This window comes from Indicator indicator, chromosome 7 (genome assembly GCF_027791375.1).
Source record: "Indicator indicator isolate 239-I01 chromosome 7, UM_Iind_1.1, whole genome shotgun sequence".
In the NCBI taxonomy this organism is placed as follows: Eukaryota; Metazoa; Chordata; class Aves; order Piciformes; family Indicatoridae; genus Indicator; species Indicator indicator.
In genome coordinates, this window is record NC_072016.1 from 32,723,167 (window position 1) to 32,739,781 (window position 16,615).

The 16,615-nt window shown below is 41.9% G+C and overlaps 2 protein-coding genes across 2 annotated transcripts in view; one reads left to right on the forward strand and one right to left on the reverse strand.

Annotated features, from left to right (window-relative positions):
* The window catches only part of DOCK1 (dedicator of cytokinesis 1), a 340,787-nt gene that overhangs the window by 109,195 nt on the left and 214,977 nt on the right, over positions 1 to 16,615 (forward strand). The window lies entirely within an intron of this gene.
* Positions 1 to 16,615, reverse strand: part of INSYN2A (inhibitory synaptic factor 2A) — a 33,657-nt gene that overhangs the window by 15,429 nt on the left and 1,613 nt on the right. The gene's annotated exons all lie outside the window — the stretch shown is intronic.

The window sequence follows — 16,615 nt, forward strand, 5'->3', positions numbered from 1 at the left end:
CTTGGGAAGGAGATCTCATTTCCATACTGAGTTTTGCACTTATATTTGCTGTCTACATTGCATATTATTTTCAGGAGTCTTCTCTTTTATTATGTTTCTTTTAGAATTCTTGGCACAACCTGAGCTTAACCTCAATTAACACTTCCAAGTATTAAAATATTTTAATGAAGAGCAACCATTTTGCTGACATGGACTGGCAGTAAGTAATAATAGGCTGCAATTCTCAGATCAGCCTAAGGGAATTACACCCTCTAAATCCCTGTGAAATGCAGAATTCATGCACCTGCTTGAGGCCTTTTTGGAAAATACCAACTGTAACATCAGATTCTTTGCATTCGAGTAGGTTTCTTGCTCGTGCAAATTACAGACCCAATTGATCTCACAGAGGGAAGCTTTTACATCTCTGTATCAGAGAATCACAGCATGGTGGGGGTGGGAAGGGACCTCTGGATGTTGTCTAGTTCATCCTCTCTGCTAAAGCAGGATCACCCAGAGCAGGTTGCCCTGGGTCACAACATCCTCTGAGACTGCTCTTTCCCAGGCTAAACAGCCCCAGGTCTCTCAGCCTTTTCTCCTTACAGAGATGCTCCAGTCTCCTCAGCATCTTTGTAGCCTCTGCTGCACTCTCTCCAGTAGCTGCCTGTCTCACTTGAACTGGGGAGCCCAGAACTGAGCCAAATACTCCAGATGTGGCATTACTAGGGTAGAGTAGAGAGGGAGAACCTCTCCATGACCTGGTGGCTGCACTCTTCTTAATGCATCCGTGCCGATTTTGTTCTGTTGTTCAGTAGGCTGCCTCTGAAAGGGTGCTAACTCATCTCTCCTGGACATCTATCTAATGAAATAAAATAAAAAAAAAAAAATCTCACAAAGGGGAGATCTATTGCATCTGGATGTTTCCCCTTATCTGCAGGGATGTAGGGAATACTTCACATTAATTGAGTTACTTAATGGCATGATTTTACAGAAGTGGCTGTGCTTCGGAGTGTTTCTGCTCTGATGGGTGATGCTCTTGAGATGATATTGATGTTCATCACATTTTTGATGTAGTACTGCCGAGGAGGATAAACAGCCTTCAATAATTTTCTTTCTGTTGACGTTTTTATTAAAATACAGTGATGCAAATTATCTTAAGAAGGTAGTCAGGCTTTGAAGTGGTTTTGAAGTGGCAATTCTGGCCATGCTGAACAGCTGAGGAAGTGTAGACCATGGTTCTCCTCAAGCCTTTGTGTGAAGGGGTGTTGCATTTCTGTGCATAGCCTTGTCCTATTGGGACTATTTATAGCAGAGCTTGTTAAGCACACTTATGTTATCTGTCCCTACAGAATAATGGTTTAAAAATAGATAGTTTGGTGAAGAGCTTCTCAGACCCTTTGTTTCCTACTGTAAATCATTACTAATATTGCTAATAACTGTGCTTCAAGAGATAATTATCCAGACTCACTATTAGCAGAATTTGCCTTTTGGCAGGCTAAGGTAACATTATGATGTGTTACGTCTGGTTTAGTTGTCCTTACAACTTGAATAAGCCATGGTTAGCTGTGTGAAATGCAGGAGCATCATTTTTGTGTGGTTTGCAGGTTGAGATAAATCTTGCTTAGCTATATAGCCCAACTTAGGAGAGATTTGGCCTTCTGGATCAATGGAAACCCTCATAAGAATAGGGAACTGGGAGAGTGGCTGACACCCTGTCAGGCTGTGCTGCCAAGACCTGGACAGGGTGGAGAGTTGACTGGAGGTGAACCTCATGAGGTTCAACAAGAGCAAGTATAGAGTTGTAGAGTTCTGCACCTGGGGAGGAATAACCCCTTGCACCAGTATGGGCCAGGGATTGACCTGCTGGAAAGCAGCTCCATGGAGAAACAACTGGGAGTGCTGGTGGACAGTAAGTTTACTATGAATCAGCAATGTGCCCTCATGGCCAATAAGGCCAATGCTCTCCTGGGGTGCATGAAGAAGAGCGTGGCCAGCAGGCAGAGGGACGTTCTTCTCTGCCTCTATTGTGCCCTAGTGAGGCCACATCTCGAGGACTGTGTCCAGTTTTGCTCTCTCCAGTTCAAGAGAAACAGGGAACTACTGGAGAGTGTCTAGTGGAGGCTGTAAAGATGCTGAGGGTCCTGGAGCATCTCTGTGAAGAGGATATGGTGAGAGACTTGGGGCTGTTTAGCCTGAAGAAGAGCAGACCTGGGGGGTTCTTCTCAATGCTCAGCAAGAGCTAAAGGGCCTGTGGGAGGCAAGAGGATGAGGCCAAACTCTTGTCAGTGGTACCCTGTGACAGGGGCAGTGAGCTCAAACTAGAACACAAGAGATTGCATTTGAACAGGAGGAGAAACTTCTTTGGTGGGAGGGTGCTGGAGCCCTGGAGCAGGCTGCTCAGGGGGTGGTGGAGTCTCCTTCTCTGTTGAGATTCCAAATCTGCCTGGATGTTGTGATGCTGGGCAAACTTCTCTGGGCAACCCTGCTTTAGCAGGGTAGTTGAACTGGATGATCTCCAGAGGTCCCTTCCAAGCCCTACCTTTCTATGGTTCTGTGATCTCCCAAGGTCCCTTCCAACCTCTACCATTCTGTGATTTTGTGAAATGCACCTGTATGCACAAAGTCATATTTCCTTTGGATGAAAATCTGTCTCAGGTCCTTTTAAGTGTTTGTATTCTTCCATCAAACTAGCAAGCATGTACAGGTATAAAACATCTTCAGGTCAGTCTTTGGCTCCTATAAATGTGCTCTGAAAATTCACTTGCCCTGTGGACCAGTAGAAAAATTGCTTTAGCCTTACTGCTGTTGTGTTCTCATGAGATTTGTAATTGCTAATTAGCAGTTTTCATTATAGATGATAGCAGTACCACCAAATAGGCATCAAGAATAGTGCTGTGCTTTGAGCAGTTACTTTGAGGCTTTTTGTTGGATGTCTGTAGCTGGATGGAAGCATTCCATTGGTTCATGCATTTCAGAATTATGTTTGGTTTACTTGTTGGTTGTTGTTTTGTTTGTTTTTTTCTCCTTTGCTTTCAGCAAAAGCTTTTTCTTTTTTTCCTGGTGTTTGTTGGCATTGCTTGTTTGGTTCCCTGGGAAACCCTGGGGAGCATCTTTGGGTGTCTCTCACTTCTGTTTGAGAGGAGCTGTTTTCCCTTATGGGACACCTTTTATGGGTTAGCTCCAGCAGTGCAAAGTCCTTAGGCTATTCAGAACAGCTGGAGGAGGAGGTGCTTCAGGTGAGGTTGTCTTGTGTTGAACTTAGTTATATTTGTAACAGATTGGTTGTGTCACAGTTAGGAGTAGAAGCCAGCTCGTTCCTACTGCTCTGCAGCTCTTTGCAGAGACCCAAGAAGGGCTGTGCAGCTGTCAAGCTGTTTCATATCTTCAGCACTGACAGCTCCACCTGTCTGGAAGCTGTTGTCTGACATTCTCAGCAATGTCACATGGGCACCTAGTCAGGATTTGCCTGATGGTAGTCCTTTCCCATGCTGGTCTGAAGTTATCAGCTCAGCTTTTCTGGGAAATATCAATGTATTGATCAGCTGCAGCAAAGCCTGTGCACTGGAGCACGCATGCAGAAATCCTATGGTACAGAGCTTGAGCACAAGCCACCTTGCTTCTGGGGTATGTTGGGAGCTGGGGGGTAGTCACAGAGAGCCACACAGGCCTAAGCAATGCCAGCTATATGCCCCTAATCTGGATGTCGCCGTACCAGAGGCACTGGGGACTTGCACGCCTCCTTTCCTTCTTAATTTAGAGGGGTAATGGTTTCAGACTGAGAGATGTTAGATTTAGATTAGATATAAGGAAGAAATTCTTCACAGTGAGAGTGGGGAAGCACTGGAACAGGTTACCAAGAGAACTTGCAGATGCCCCATCTCTAGAAGTGCTCAAAGCCAGGTTGGATGGGGCCTTGAGCAACCTGGTGCAGCGGGAGGTGTCCCTGCCCATGGGAACTAGATGATCTTTAAGGTCCTTTCTGAATCAAAACATTCTATGATTAGATCCCTGACTGCCAGTATCATTGGGTTGATCTTAGAGATTCACAGATTGCACTGGGTTGGAAGGGACCCTCAAAGCTCATCTTGTCTAACTCCCCTGCAGTCAGCAGGGACGCCTCCAACTAGATCAGGCTGCCCAAGGCCACATGAAGTCTGATCTTGAATGTCTCCAGGGAGAGGGCCTCAACGATATCCCTGGGAAACCTGTTCCAGTAGTTTACCACTCTCTTTGTAAAGAACTTCTTCCTTGTATGTAACCTAAATCTACTCTGCTCCTGTTCATATTCCTACCTTTTACCTTTTTTTTGTTTTTTACCTTTTTACCATTTAAAAAAATATTCTTTAGGTAGGTAGTCTGTGAGGATTAATTTAAACCTCACTGAATACAGTTTTTCTCTCTCTGAGGAAGACAACAGCCCCCCAGTTGCAGGGGAGCAGAGAAGGCTACCCACAGGCTGGCAACAGTTGGAGGGATTGAGGATCAGTCACACAGAATTCCAGGCAGGAAGGGACTCTAAGGATCATCTAGTCCAAACTTTCTGGGTGATGGTGTAGTTGAAATGAGCTGGCCCAGCACCCTGTCAAACTGAGTCTTAAAACTGACCAACATAGAGTCAGCTTCCCTTGGGAGGTGATTCCAGTGTCTAACTGTCCATACTAATCAGTCACTACAACTATCAAAATAGTGGAGAAGACCCTAGCTGTGGTGCTGGGTGCAAGCAGGTTTTAAAAAACACACAGTCACATGAGGGAAAAAAAAAAAAAGCAAAAGAAACACTGCACGAATTCACTAACTCATTTTAGAAGAGTTTTTTAAGTGATGGAAGAGGATGAAAGCAGAAATCCTGATGCTCCATAATAATAGCAGAATCATTTTCCATGTTTCCCTCTTCCCTTCTCTCTCGTTATTATGTTTCTGAAAATACTTTGAAACGTACAGAAGCTCAATGGTGAAATTTTTCAAACTGTTTCCAAGACAGTAGTTTGCTGTCTTTTACTGAATCCTGACAGTTGGAAGCAGATGACTAATTTTCTTTTTGAGGTATTTGCACTGTAGGCGTATGGCATGACTCCCAAGACAGCAATTCAAGTGCTTTCACCCCGTAAATACATTTTATATTACACTCAGGTTAGTTAGGGAGTGAAGGGCTTTATAAAAAATACATATTTTAATAGGGCTGTCTAGTGATTTTAAAAAAAAAAAAAAGGAATAAAACAACACCACCCCAGAGAATGGAGAGAATTAAAATGTTTTTCAAGTGAAACCACAAAATCTTACAGGAATTAGGTGCATACAAGGTCTGATGTCTCTCTTGAATATTTTTGTGTCACCTGTCTCATTAGAAAATTAGGAGGATAATTAAAATGTCAAGTTTTTATACTAATAATAATTTATGGAATTTGTTTTCTCTAGCTGAGTAGCAGCTCTGTAGCTGGTGTGTAATTCTTAGGCCAAACACTGCAGTGGGTTATCAGGGAGCACACTCCAGTAGTTATAGTAAGATGAGGTCTGTTTCTTTACCCTTTGCACTCTAAATCTCTCTACTGTGACTTGCTCCTCACCTTAGAGCATCATTACTTTGGTGCCCCGAGACTTCTGAACCCACAGCTCATCATCAGGCCTGCTGCACTCGTCCTTTCACTGCAGCTTTGGAGCATGTTATGTTCCTCTTGTGAGTTTCCCCATTCCTCTTCCAACCCTAAATCTACCTAATTTTCAAATTAATTTCTTCTGCACATAGTTTTGGGAGCTAGCTGGGGTGATGTGTTCAGTGGTGTAGTTATCAGGCAAAAATCCCTGCCTGCAGCTTGTACCCTCACACCTCCCTGTTGCTCCTACCCTGAATTCCTTAACTACAGAGGGATTATTCAGCTCCTTGCACTATGCCTTACTGTGGCCCTTCATCAGGCAGAGCACAGAGATTCATAATTGCACTTGTAATGCAAATGAAACCTTCATCAGACCAAAAGGTATTTCATAGGTACCAGCTAGTGCTGTGTTCGTGGGTGAGTAACTGGATTAAAAAAGCAGCATCTTGGATTTTGCTTGACTTTTAAATGAAGGTGGCTCTAACAGGCATTGTTTCTCAAAAGGAAGCAAGGTAGGAGAAATAGAAAGACTGAGGTGTTTTTTCATCATTTCAAAGTGGTGGAGATTTCATTGCAAGCTCAAATACTGTCTGCATTACATATATAAGCCTGCACCAGTTTACAGTAATAATTGCATCAGCTGTGCGAAATGCAAACCAAAAAGCTTCTTTAAAATACTGGATATGATGCAGGAGCATAAAATGAAGATGATAGAGGATGATTGCTGGCCACTGATCTTGCTGATTGTGTGATACTCGCAAGGATAGGGACCTGTGTGGTGAAAAAAACCAAACAAAACCAACCAAACAAACAAACAAAAAAAAAAACCCAGCAGGAAGGACCCTTGAAGTGCTGAACCCTCTTTTGTTGCAGCTTAAGTAATTCTTTGTGGGTCTCAGTAATTTGTTTCCTCATTCTCTTAAATAGTGGTAAAATGAGAGGGAATGGATTGAAGCTGGAGGAGGGTAGATTTAAACCAAGTAGTAGAAAGACATTCTTTACAGTAAGGGTGCTCACAGGATCATAGGATATTAGGGGCTGAAAGGGACCTCCAAAGGTTAGAGAGTCCAACCCCCTGCCAGAGCAGGACCATAGAATCTAGCATGGGTCACACAGGAACACATCCAGATGGGTCTTGAAAGTCTCCAGAGAAGGAGACTCCCCAACCTTCCTGGGCAGCCTGTTCCAGTGCTCTCTGACCTTCACAGTGTAGTTCCTCCTCATGTTGAGGTGGAACCTCCTGTACTGTAGTTTACATCCATTTCCCCTTGTCCCATCACAGGGTGCAACTGAACAGAGCCTGACCCCTCCCTCTTGACACCCAGCCCTCAGATATTTATTAAACATTTATTAAATCCCCTCTCAGTCTTCTCTTCTCCAGACTAAAAAGCCCCAGGTCTCTCAGCCTCTTCTCATAGGGCATGTTGTGGTAGCTCTCTGTTGGACTCTCTCAAGCAGATCCCTGTCCCTCTTGTACTGGGGAGCCCAAAATTGTATGCAATATTCCAGGTGAAGTCTCACCAGGGCAGAGTAGAGGGGGAGGAGGAGAACCTCCCTTGGTCTGCTGGGCACACTTCTCTTAATGCACCCCAGGATCCCATTGGCCTTCTTGGTCACAGGGGCGCATCGCTGACCCATGGATAACTCCCAGGTCCTTCTCCACAGGGCTGCACTCCAGCAGATCACCTCCTAACCTGTATTGGTGCAGTTTACTATTCCTTCCCAGGTGAAGGACTCTGCTAAGGCACTGGAACAAGTTGCTCAGGGAGGTCATGGATGCCCCCTCCCTGGAGGTGTTAAGGCCAGGCTGGATGAGGCCTTGACCAACCTGGTCTAGTGGAAGGTGTCCCTGCCTGAGGAGGGTTGTATTTAGGTGATCTTCAAGGTCCCTTCAAACCCAAACCATTCTATGAATCTAAGAAAAAATAATGGTGGTTTCAGGTTTTACTGCAGTTCAGGAGGATCTGTAGAGCAGCAGTTTGGCATTTGCTTGAGCTTTGTACACAGATGCTTAGAAATGTCCCATCCCTGGGAATTTTTTTTTTTGCATGGGTGACAATGAAGTAAACAGATCTCACATTTACAAAAGAAACAACTGAAGCCATGCCAGGTTGAACTATTCTGGAGTATAAAATGCCTTGTTAATGTCCAAATACCTCTGCTCATCTCTACAATCCAGTCTCTCCTGCTGATGAGTTACAAGAACTCACACTGTGTCTATCATGTCTTCTTGGGGTATGGAACCAAGAGGAAAGCATTGTAGTATACCCAGGGCAGTGCAGTCTATTCTCTTCTGGTTTGTTCATGCAGCAAGAGATGTGGTGAAGAACATCCTCCATCATAGTAGTAACAGAAGGCTAAGCACAGATGGGCATGTTTGGAGAGGTTTCCAACCTTCCTTGGAATGGCAGTGTGCCTTCTTGATCGACCTGTGCACTGCCATGCCTATGCTGCTGCTCCATGAAATACAAAAGAAAACTAGCACGATGAACTGTTGCAGAAAGCTTAGTACTGTCCCAAATTCACTTAAGCATTCTATTAAACTGCTGCTTTTCGAAGTGTTTGCTTGTAACGTGGAAAAAATGGTTCAGTGATGGGGAAAGGTAACCTACAGCAAATCCATGCCCATATCTGTGCTGGATTCTTCTGCATATCTGAACTTGGTTATCTATTCACTCATCTGTCTTCAGCATTCCTCTCCCATTGCCAAGATCAGAATGAAGCCATTAAGAGCTACGGAACAGTGTATACCACCTGAGTGTTATCAAGGCTCTAGGTGGGAACAGTTCCTAGATTTGTAAATTAAAGAAGCTAGCAGTGACATTAGGATAGCAGGCAGAGAGGATAAGACACATGCCTTGGCGTCTAGAAGATATTTTTCTCTAGTTACGGAGTTCACAGACACTTGAATCCAACTCAACTCTTCATCACCTGATGCTTGTTTGCCTTCACTTCCTTGAATGTGTTGCAAAGAAGATTTCTTAATCCCAGAACGGTGGGAATTGGAAGGGATCTCTGGAGATCACCTAGTCCAAGCCAAGCAGGGTGCCAAGGATTGCAATGTCTAGGCAGGTGTGGAATGTCTCCAGAAAAGGAGACTCTACAACCTCTCTGGGTGGCCTGCTCCAGGGCTTCAGTTAAGTTCCAGGTGGAACTTAACTGTACTCCATTTTGTACCTCTTGCCCCTTGTCCTGTCACTGGGCATTGCTGAAAAGAGTCTGAACCGTGTGTTCATGTCTTAATTCTGGAACCTGGGGCAGCTAGGAGCCTCAACAGTTTAAAACTAAAAAAAACCTCTGAAGAGACAAGTTGTGTTTTCTGACTAATATTGTCCAGCCTATATGCTTATCTTTGTGTAAGCACAGAGTGTCACTTAGAAATCTGGGATTAATCTCTTGGCAAACAAACAGCAGTGAGAAAATGACACTAAAAGCTGGTTTTGCCTCATTTTTACAACTGAAAGGGTACCTGACTCTTTGCTCCATCCCTGACTTCTGATAAATGTACATCAAAATGTAGTTATTAATTTTATATTCTAACTGTGTAAAGTGAAAACTGGTAATTCAGGCCCTGAAGAGCATCCTCCTGAAAACGCTGCTTCTGCAGCAAAACTTTCCTTGCAGGTACCTGATTTGGACAGCTTGGGGATAGTTGGGAAAGCTTCTCTTATGATCTGTGGGAATTCATATGGATGTATTTAGCACCAACATGTTCTGCTTACACTTCAGTTGTTCCTTCAAAGAATTCACTGGCGTTTCCAGACTTAAGTTGTGCAATTTTGCTTTTCTTGGCCTTTGTGTCACTGCAGCCAATCTGATGGAAAAGTCTTGAACCTTAATTTCCCTTCAAAGCCTGCTGAACCCTGCTGGAACAGGGGGGTCTGGTGGTGAATATTTCATCTTGTTTTTCAAGTCTGTTGAATACCAACTAGATCTAAATCAACTGATTTTTCAGAATACTTCAAGCACTTTTCCTTTGAATTGTAGCTGTACATTATATGCAAATAAATAGCTGGAATATATTAACAAAATATATTTTTCGAGACTCAAAATATATGTTGGTTTCTGACAAAGCAGATTAAGATCAAGTAACTTTGCTTAGAAGATTCATCATCTTTTTACTTTTTTTGCATTTATTACACATCCAGGTAGTTGCTAACAGCTCACTCTTTGTCTTCATCATCTTTTACCTGCTGAAAAGCTCCTACCACTGTATTTCTAACAAAGGCTGTGTAATAGCTAGAAGCTAGCAGGGTTATTTAACGCAGTGCTCTTCATCTTAAGTGTGTCCAGCTACTCTGAATCCCTATGACATCTTCTCCAGGAATGCATGTCAATTGTGAAAGTTTTGCTCTTTTTATCTTGACAATTTGATCTGAAGTTTTTGTTATGAGCAACAGAATGAATTTGTCCAAATCTAATGAAAACTCCTATCCAAAATATAAATCTCATCAAATTTTGAAGATCTATGAAATACTGTGCTATGAAACACTCATGTTACCTGCCCTTGCAGATCTAACTCTAGGCTGAGTTTTCTGAATCATTCAGAAAAAGTGTAATATGGTCGTCTGGGGTGTGTTAAGAAAAGTGTGGCCACCAGGTTAAGGGAGGTTCTCCTGCCTCTAACTTTCCCTAGTGAGGCCATATCTGAAATACTGGGTCCAGATCTGGGCTCCCCAGTTCAAGAGAGACAGGGAACTACTGGAGAGAATCCAGCTGAATCTTCAAAGATGCTGAATGGACTGGAGCATCTCTGTGAGGAAAGGCTGAGAAACCTGGGGCTGTTTAGCCTGGAGAAGAGTAACCTAAGAGGGGATCTTCTTAGTGTTGAACAGTATCTAGTGGGTGGGGCAACAAGAGGATGGGGCCAGACTCTTGTCAGTGGTAGCCAGAGACAGGGCAAGTGGCAACAGGCACAAACTGGAACCCAGGAGGTTCCATCTGAAAAGGAAGAAAAACCTCTTTGCTGTGAGGTTGCTGGATCCCTGGAGCAGGCTTCCCGGAGAGCTTGAGGTATGGTTCTCTGGACCAGTTCTACACCTGCCTGGACATTGTGGTCCTGGGCAACCTGCGGTGGGTGACCCTGCTTTAGCAGGGGGGCTAGACTGGATAATCTCCAGAAGTCCTTTCCAACTGTCACCATGCTGGGATTCTGTAATGTGACGTTAAACCTCGAATGACTCTTAAATAATCAGCTTTCATTCAGAATTACTGAGAATTTTAAACAAGAGCACTGAGGGGTGGTCATGTGGACTGACAGCAGGGATTGAAATAGTCTGCAGTAGGAAATAAGGAAATACAGAGTTTTGGCATGTAATGAGATTGTGGCAGTGACAAGGGATGTGGAGCTGTGAAAGTGTGTAGCTTGTGCGCTGCCATGTCTGCTTGGGGGGAGTGCAGAAGGGAGAAGGCTGGACTGTTGTTTTATAGCTTGGAAAAAACAGATTACTTATGGTTAGGGAAGGTAAATGGACTTTTAGGTGTCTTAATACTTATCCTGCTTTCATTAAAGAGTAAGTGAGCATCTGATTGATGGCTGATTGGGAAATGAGCACAGGGTGAGGGGATAGGACCTGTCATGGGTACACATGTGAAGAGTTTGTCTTACAACTGCTTTAGTGACCTAAAGGAAAAGCATCAGTGATCATGGAATGCATTTTGCCTGGATGTGGCTCAGGGTTTAGAGTGACACATACACCTTTTGGGCAGCGATGAAGCCTGACAGCCCATCTATTAGTGATTAGAATTAACTCTCTAATTAGAAAATGAGAGGAAGCGGCTATGCAAATGGCTGTAAGAAAAGGAGGAGAAGGATGTTCTGTTGTTGTTTGAACTAGAACGTAAAAACTGCTACTACAATAAGTGGAATGCTTCAGTCTAAGACTGATCTTTATGAAAACAGTGAGAAAAGGGGATGTATGGATTAGAATTAAAAAGAAGCTAAACATCCATTCCCTTTCCCACAAGCACTGGTTTGTGCAAAAATTACTTATTTTCCTGGATTAAGGAAGATGCATCCAAAAAGATTTCCAGTCTCCGCTTTAGAAAAGCGAATCATTACAGTTTCCAAGGTGTTTTGGTGTATTCCTGTGTTCAGGAGTGATCTGTAAATGATGTGTACTCTGAAATAGAATGTTAGTGATGGCAAAAGGGTAGGAATTCAGGAAGTGGGCTCAGGTAGAGTTAACAGAGTGAACACGACTGCTCCAAAGGACAGGCCAAATGTATATGTGTAAAGATGACAGCTGAAAATGAAGGTTGTCACCATACTCTTGTTCCAAAGGACTCCTGTTACAGGCTCTTAAAACCTGGTGGTACTCAGTGAATGATACAGTTTGTGCACCACAGATAGAATTTGTTGTATTCTTTCTGGGTTTTATATGTTTATTTGCAGCGCAGCTGTCGTCTTCTGTTCAGCTTATCTTATTTATTGCTTCCCTCCATTTCCAGGTTTGCTCTTAGGAACGATTTTCTTTCCTTTGCAATGTCTGTAATTGAAAAGCAAAACAAATCCAAGGAGGGGGGCAAATCCCAAGTGAAACCATGTCATTTCTGCAGCTAGCACAGTACTTCCAGCAGCTGTGCTCTCACAGGCTGTATTCTTGTGAACTCTCAGAGCTTTCTTTTCTCCTTCAGTGAAAGAAGAAACTTCTCATTCTTTAAGAGTATTGGCTTGTGTGTGTAGATGGGTTGAGACAGGCAGCAGAGGTTGTTGCTACCTTTATTTGCTTTGTCTCCCTCCTCTGAGCTGAATAGCTGACTGGACCTGAAGTAGCTTCTGAAAAGGAGAAAAACAAACAATCTGGGCAATAATTGCTTTGGCTACATGACTTTCGTTTTCCTGAGTAAGGATGATAAGTTTATGCTCATGTCTTGTGACCTTGAGGATGATTGCTTGCAGCATTTTAAAGATAGAAGTACTGGGGTGAGGATACTGTCTCTGCGGGGGTAAAGCTCTCTTCTTTGGTGCAACATCCACCCAGACACACAAGAGTGTTGTCTGTTTTCTGTTTAGCAATGATAGTAAGGGACATAAATATCCTTATTCATTGTGAAATTATGTTTAAATTCCATCTATGAGAACATGTTCTTTCAAAGCCTCTTCGAAGGAGACTGGAACTGCTTGTTTCATGAATGTTTGCGGAGAGCTCTTTAAAATTCCTCAACCACTGTTGACTACTAAATGAAAATAAATTATCTTTGAAACAGGTTCATTTAACTCTTGTCTGATGTGTAGCATTTGGCCTGTCAGAGTCAAAACACTGTGACTTATCTTTGTATGGCAAATTGAGTACTTTGTTTATTAAAATGGCTGTTTTATTGTATAATGAGAAGGGCCCAGATTGCTGTTACTTTGCACAGGAAGGATTTCAAGGTTGGGTCATTGGTGTTCTCCAGCAGCAAAACATTTTTGATTATCTGTTCATCTTCTGGTTTATGTTTTATAGGTGTTCATTAGCCAGGTTTGGGAATTAGTGACTTGCATTTTGCTTTCAATCTTGTCAGCCTTAGTGAGGCTCTCTGCAGAGGAAAATTGGGCTTGCTCAATTGAATGCACTGTATCTGAATTACAGACAAATGTCTCTCCAGTTGATAGAGACTGCTAACAGTTAACTGGAAGAGAAAGCATTTGGAGCATAATATTTGGTTTGTGTTGTAAAGCTGGACCTTGCATCATGTAATATTCAGTGCGGTTTGTTTTGTTTTTTTTTTGTTGTTTGTTTTTTTGTTTGTTTGTTTTTCAACTTTAAGCTGGGAGTCTTAATTGAAGCTGTAGCTCTGTTGGTTTTATTCATGCACGACTTAACCCCAACATCATTCATTGACTGCTTTTAGCTGTGATATTTCTTTTTTTGTAGAAGCTTCCAAATGGTAAGGTATCATTCCTGTTTTGCCAAAAGTTTAGTAAATAAGGATGCATATAAGAAATAGTTTTAATAATTTCCTTTGATACTGAGGAGTCACATGCTGGTGATAATGATTTCTACCCTCATCCCCGAATCTACCATGTGTTATTTAGATTTAATGCACTAAAACTAGGCTGTTTGCTGACAGCCCAAATTTTATGGCCAATAAATGGGTCCTGATCTCAGGTCAGAGGAAGAAAGAGGCCATGCTGCACCCTCAGAGCTTGAGATTTGGCTGAGCAGCATGAGCCCTGGAGTCTGGAGTTACTCTGTGTTTCTTTCCCTCCTCCTTCTCCAGTGGTTTCCCCTTTCTTTTCATCAAAGCTGAATGCTATATGTACTTGCTAATTGCAGATAATGTGCTACTGACATTTTGAAAAGTACACAGAGATGATATTCACCCAAAGGATGATACCACCATCTTCAGAGATGCTGATACAGTTTTGCTGGCATAGACTCATTTAGTGATGAATTGCAGTAATAGCAGTTCAAGACCTACAGCATATTAGTGAAAATGAATTCACTGAGCACTAGTCCCATGGCACTTACAACAGCACTTAAAGAACACAGATTTTCTTGAAGGGAGAAAAATCTGATATAAGAGATTTAACTGTGGGTTTGGGTTTTGCTTTGTTTTGTTGTTATTTACCAGCAGTGCCTTATTTGTGTTTTATTATTATACATGGATGTTATTCTACAGAATTCGATACACATAAGAAAGCTAGGAGAGTGCCATAAACATGGAACATTGGTTTATATTTTAGCAGATGAAGGACTTGAGTGTGCTACAATACGCACAGGACACAGCAGTACTACTGCTTTTCAATTCTTCTTATAAACTGACCTAAAACCTGTTGTAAAAGCAAAAAGGTAAGGAAAGGGGGAAAAAAAAGAAAAGGAAAAAGGAAAAAAAAAGAAAAGGAAAAAGGAAAAAAGGCTGACATGATAAAATTGAGGAGATATGTAAATAGTTCGTGTACACAGTGGTAGGTCTTGGTAGCAAAAATGCTGTAGGAATGCAATAATTGGAAAGAATTATGTTCATAAAAGAATGAGGCAACCTTTTATTGAAATAGTTGTCTGAGGGAAATAGGGATAAAGACAGCTTCATATCAATAATGTTTTGGTGTTTAGCATGAGAACAGAGTGTTCTTTCAGCTCTGGAGCAAGATCAGTGGAGGAAAGAAAAGTCCCAAGCATAATGCTGGATAACTTTGTGTGATCTCTTTAAAATTCACCCAAGTGCTAGAAAATGAAAGAGAAAATATGAAATGTGCATTTCCCTTCTTTCCTCACTCCCCATCTCTGCACCTATTGCATTTAGCTGGGAGGGGACACATTTGGGACATACTTAGAGCATATGGAAGAGTAGCTGAAAGCAGCTCCAAGTAAAATGTCTTTTCTGCTCTCAATAAGTTTTAAGGCAGAACCTTTTAATGTCTTTTTTAAAAAAACAACTCCCCACTTTAATTTGTAGGTAACTTTGCTTCAAATTTTTATCCTTAGCCTTGACTACTGGCTTGACTGCCACTGGCTATGATTTTGGTGTTTATATCAAAGACCCAGTAAAATGTTTTAATAGGCTCTTCCACATATCAGAACATACCACGTTGGAATAGATTTCCAAATGTGTGCTGTGTTTTTAGTCTGAAAAGACTTTAAATGTATGATGATGTATAAAACGGTGGTCATTTCACCATTGCTGGCAAACCTGTGGGAGCAAAGTGAAGGAGTGCTAATATAATGTAGTCTTACAGACTCTTATGCACAAATCTGTGAATGTAAGAGACAGTAGAAGTATTCTGAAGAACTAATATTTACAGAATCATAGAATACCAGGTTGGAAGGGACCCCCAGGGTGTCATCTGGTCCAACCTTTCTAGTTGAAATGAGATGGCCCAGCACTCTGTCATGCTGAGTCTTAAAACTGACCAGTGTAGGGGAATCCACAGCTTCTCTTGGGAGGGATTTATGGGTAGTTCCAGCTTTGGGGCTGATACAGACTGCAGTATTGTCAAGCTGACAACTACAGGAGGTTTACATGAAGATAGGAGCAATCAGCAATGGTCTAGTAAAGACACCTTTGTGCTGAGGGCAGGGATACATTGTCTTGGCAACATTGAATGGATTTGCTAATGTTAGGGTAACAAAAAAAATTACGAATTTGCTGCACCTGTTGCTCTACTATCTTTGGGAAGAGATAAGAAATTGATATATAGGTATATGGAGGAAGCACTGGTATTTATAGCAGCTGACTGTGGGTGTGTGTGTTCACGCAGGGCTCTCGATCAGGTGAGTTATGATGAAATATTTTTCTGTACTTTTTGATTTGACAAGTAGCATGCCATTTCTTTCCAATTCTGCTGCAGCTTCTCTAGGTTGAGAAAGTCAGAGGAATACTTTTTCTGAATAATAATTAAAAAAAAACCCAATAAATCAGTAAGCTGATGTTGCCTTCAGCTAGATCAAGAAGCTTCCCAGTCTGAAGATCCAGGATTTGACAAGCTATTCTAAAAATACTATCACTAGCTGTAAAATAAACTAAAAATGCTAGGGCTGTGTTGACAGCATTGTCCAACTGCTAAGATGATTTTTTTAATGAAAAACATTTTCAAATTTTAGGATTAGCAAGGTGATCTCTGGATTCCTAGAGGAAGAGTTGAATTGCAAAGATTCAGATGTACCTTTTTTTGACTCAGAAGTGCTGCTTCAAGCAGCACAAGCTACTGGTTTCTAATTTTAAAATCCAGTTGTCTTGTGAAAGAGTGTGATTTAATTAGGGAAGTTTGAAAAACACCCAAAACAGCACACATTCATTTTGAGGTGTGTTCACTGAATAAAGGTAAATGAACTGAAGCAAGTAAGTCTGCAAACTGCTTGTTAAGGTAATGTAAGATGGGTTGAACTGTCTAGGTAAAGACTAAAGGTATCTTTGTAGTAACTATTATTTGTAGTGCCTTTTGGGTTGCTTTAAGTTAGGGATAAACGCATTTGTCTTTCTTCTTCTTACGTGTGTTAATGTGAACGCTGTAAAGAAGACTTCAAAATGCAAAGTTTTAATTTAATTTCCTTCTGAAAGAAATATAATTAAAAATTCAGAAGGTGGAAATAAACCAGATGAGATTTGTCTGCCGTTAATGG